Source organism: Camellia sinensis, chromosome 5 (assembly GCF_055761805.1).
Source record: "Camellia sinensis isolate YWXY chromosome 5, ASM5576180v1, whole genome shotgun sequence".
NCBI lineage: Eukaryota > Viridiplantae > Streptophyta > Magnoliopsida > Ericales > Theaceae > Camellia > Camellia sinensis.
In genome coordinates, this window is record NC_138965.1 from 181,843,647 (window position 1) to 181,848,385 (window position 4,739).

Sequence of the window (4,739 nt, forward strand, 5' to 3'; positions counted from 1 at the left end):
TTTTGTTGTAATTGTATTTTTGCAAGCCAAGGGCTAACTGTGTATGGGTTTGAGAAACCATTTTTTGTGTAGCCAGGCTTAAGCCTTGGAATCTGTAAGCCTTTGAGGGCATTTAATTATTTATTTTTGGATTGAATATCCTACATGCTATAGAATCATGTATTAGGGATCATTGAATGTGTACCCGCATGTGGGATTATTTTGTATGAACCTCATGATCATGTAATGCAAAGGTTGGAAAAATACTCTTTTCTGATAATGGGCGTTGGTTGATGTACTTTAATGGTGTTATAATTTTTGGGGCGTTACAGATTTGCCCTAAGATGAAGATGCAATGTGACAAAGATGAACTGAGATGACGATGAACAGTGAAAACGGGGTCAGAGAAATTTATAAGGAAATAATGGGAAAGATTTTTTCTGGGGGCGTTACAAATATACCCTGAGATGAAGATGCAATGTGACGAAGATGAACTGAGATGACGATGAACAGTGAAAACGGGGTCAAAGAAATTTGTGAGGAATGAATGGGAAAGATTTTTGTAGAAGATAATGAAACTCTAATGTCGATCGTGAAGATGATATTGAAACCCTAATTCTGTTGTTCTCTTGCTCGTGAAGATGGTTGGATGTTTGGAATGGAACTCAGACGTCGGAATCCAGTTTAGTTTCTGTGTTGATTTGTGAAGGGTATTTTGGTCCATGAAATAATTAAAAATACGTGCGATATAATTGAGGGACCTGATGCATCAACCCTTTTTTTGGTATCCTTTATCTTCTAAATTACTATTATTAGGGACCTTAAAAAAAATTGCCCAAAAAACATACCTTAGCATTATGAATTTTGATTAATTATTTTGACATTATTATTTTTGAATCCATAATGAGAAAGTTCTTAAAAACTTAGTAGTTTTTATCTTTGAGTAATTGCGAAATTTCGCAATAACTATAAAAAACTAAAATTTCACAATTTTTGTGCAGCAACTAAATTTTTATAAAAGCTTAAAAATTTCTCATTTTTATATTTGAGAAATTGTGAAGTTTTGAAGGGGGAAAAAAAACAATTTTTATAACCTGAAAGTTCAGTTTTCCACAAGAAAAATTCTTAGATTTTTTTTCTTCAAATTTTTTGTCACGCCCTAAACTCGCCCCTAAAAGTTCGGGCATGACCTATGCAGAAATGGACACTTAACCTGATATACATACTATATGGGGCCTGAACGAAAGCATTTAATATTACAAAATAACATAGAATAACATCCACTGAGCTAAAACTAACATGCCAGGATCACATACGTGAGAGCTTTATATCTAAATACATACCCATATACATAATTGAGCGTATAACCGAACATTGGTAAAGAAAGGGGTTACATACATACATCTTCACCTTAAATAAATAATTAAAGTGCAAACTAAAATTTTTAACAAAACTTCACATAAATGCATGAGCTTGGTTTAGGAGCCTGGGCATACTGAGGTTGACAACTGAAGGGTGAGCATTAAAGGTTAAGACGGACTCCCAAAGTGATTACCTACAGAATAAACATGACACAAAGTGAGCGAGGCTCAGTGAATAATAGTACATAACAATTCAATACTCAACTTGAATTATAAAACATTTCAATGCATACATAAATAAAAGGACATAAGGTTAATTGATTTTGTACTAATTTCATAACGGCCTTAGGCCCAGTGTTGAAACATAATATCTTGAAACATAGCGGCTTGAAGCCCTTGTACAGAGTGGCATAAGCCCTTGAATGTAGTAGCATGGCATATAGCCCTTGAACTTATGGCATGAAGCCCTTAAACATGTTGGCATTGAGCCTTTGAACGTATCGACATTAAGCCTTTAAATATATTGGTAATAAGCCCTTGAAAGGTTGGCATAAAGCCCTTGAAAAGTTGGCATGAAGCCCTTGAAGGATTGGCATTAAGCCCTTAAAAAGTTGGCATGAAGCCCTTGAAAGATTGGCATTAAGCCCTTGAAAAGTTGGCATGAAGCCCTTGAAGGATTGGCATTAAGCCCTTGAAAAGTTGGCATGTAGCCCTTGAAAGATTGGCATTAAGCCCTTGAAAAGTTGGCATAAAGCCCATGAAAGATTGTATGAATTCAAGAGGTGTCTCACATGGACTCTAGAGGTGGCTCACAATGTAGCACTTAGTTCCAAGTAGCACTTTGGTCCATACCAGTAATTAATAGGTCTTATAGACCAAACCATTCATATCATGTCATACCATAAACGGAAACAAATTCATGCATATGCATTATACCTGAATCATAAACAGAAATCGGAATTCATACTTGATTATACTTGGCACTTCGATAGTGCTAACAAATCAATATAAAGCATACTTGTTAATTCCATGAGGGGAATCCCCCGATACTGAGAACTTATAACATACGTAAAATTGTAACATACTTGAAAACATACCTGAAAGCATACTTGAACTTGTAACATACTTGAAAACATACTTGAACTTGTAACATACTTGAAAACACGGTATTATTACCCCCGGGTAAGGGTCGTGTGCTACGGATGTCATGAATACTTTACATATATGGCCAACTGTTCATTAATTCAAAACGTAACATATTAGAACATAGAACATTTCTTGTTATATCATGTCATTACAGTACACTTAGCAAAGACAGAATAGGTTACATCATAATGTGGGTTACATGACAAGGTCATCGATATTTAATTATGTCTTTAGGTTGAGCCATCCATAAGTCAATCCGTTGTTTATCATAATACTTAGCAGGTATTAACGTATAAAATAATCCGTGGTCTTAGCTAATTATTCATTAAGAATGGCGTAGTTCACTTGATCTATTCATCGGTAGCATATAGAAGCATACACCTTTGTTTGATCGTTTATATATGTTAACATAGTTGACTTAAGTTTAACAGGACATTCCTGATAATTATTAACAAAAAGGTAAGCACATTTTACCGATTGAATGGGTTCAGAGATACGTGGATACCATAGTTCCATATTGCTTATACGTTCCATTTGTTCGTAAGCTATCTTGTAAATAACAGAATGTTAGTATTCATCGTCAACAGTAAACAGAATGTACTGCTCACTAATGCCTCTAGATTTCCCAATCAACATAATGTTAACTTAATTTCTTGCATGGAACATAATCTTAACAATGAAAATCATTAACGATAATTGAACGTACGACTATAGTACTACTACTCACAGTGCTACAACGGAGTGCTTGTCCCTCCTGAAGTGTGCCCTGTACACATATATAACTTAGTCATTAGTTCCTTTTTCTTTCCTTCGTTATTCTTCACAAGCCCACCATTAAGCATCCATTTATACCACAATTTCCTCCATCTCAATATATATATAAATAGAAGATTACCATTCTTGCAAACACAGTATGGAATTTATAATCAATCACTTCGATTTCAAGATAGAAAGGAATTGTATGGACATCTTCCACATTTTTCCAAAAATCCCTGAATGTCTAGGGTTTTCACCAAAAACCAAACATTTCCTATCTCCATAAAGAAACTCCATTAAATCATTCTCTTGATTTTAATAACTAAGCAAGCCCACAAGTATTTAGCAAAATAATTTGGGATTAAACCCATTTCGGAAAACTCTACATTTCAGGTCACAAAAATCAAAATCAACATAGTCAATACCATCCCACATAATCACCACAATTCAATATGAACAACATTATTCAACTCAACATCATTAAATATAATTCAACATAATTCAAGAGGAATTCTTAAATCCCATTTTCACATTCTATAACCGAGTTTATGTCATTTATATCATTAACAAATCATTTCCCCCAATTTCCTTTCTCATTATAACATGATTTACATTGCTCATAACAAAGTTCATTTGCAAATTTTAAACATAATTTTCAAACATAATCAAATTCCAATTAAACTTGCACATATATAATTCAACCTACCAATTTCATAATTCAACTCTCAATTTGGGCTAAATCATTGATTATCATAAAAAATCAACCTAGGGTTTCAAGAAAAATCTAGAAATTTCAAGAACAATCCAAATTTCTTAACCCACTTCTTTTTGTTCCAATCTTCCCATTTATTATACACCCTAGGTCCATCATCCATAAACCATAATCTAAACCCAATAATAGAACCCCTACCTCAAGAATCAAACAAGGGAGCAAGCTTGATGAGATTCCTCCAAAATTTCGAAATCCAATCGGTAGAAAATGTTAATCTTCTCTTGTTCTCCATCCTTGATGCAAGATTCATGGTGGATTTGTTGATAAAAGTGGAGGAAATCAAGGTTTGGGGAGCTAGGGTTTCGGACATGGAGGAGGGGAGAAGAAGAGAGGAAAAGAAAATGTAAGAAATGGTCCAAAAATCACGTTTTTGAGCTGCTGTCCCGCACAGTCCCGCACAGTCCCGGATCTGCTTCCAGCACAGATGTGAAAACTTCAAACGAGTATAACTCTCTCATCGGGACTCTGTTCTAGGTCGTTCTTGTGTCCAAATTGAAGCCCCATAAACAAGCTTTCCAATGGTTCCAACCTCACATTCAAATTCTAAGTATGGAAGGAGAAAAGGGCAAAAGAGTGATGGCTGGTCAAAAACTCAAACTCAAACTCAAACTCAAACTTTGGACTTTTTATCTAATCTTATCTATATTTCTTGTTAAGGCTTCAATCAAGGTTCCAACATCATCCAAGGGTCCTCAATTATAATATTTAAAGTTCACTTGCCAACC

General features: G+C 34.6%; 1 long non-coding RNA gene across 1 annotated transcript; it reads right to left on the reverse strand.

Moving 5' to 3' along the window:
* Window positions 1-1,268: 1,268 nt before the first annotated feature.
* Window positions 1,269-4,357, reverse strand: LOC114269915 (uncharacterized). The gene is made up of 4 exons (XR_003631791.2): window positions 4,153-4,357; window positions 3,193-3,252; window positions 2,438-2,572; window positions 1,269-1,534 (listed from the first exon to the last, which is right to left on the reverse strand). It is a non-coding gene; the product is annotated as an uncharacterized LOC114269915 (long non-coding RNA).
* Between the last annotated feature and the right edge of the window lie 382 nt (window positions 4,358-4,739).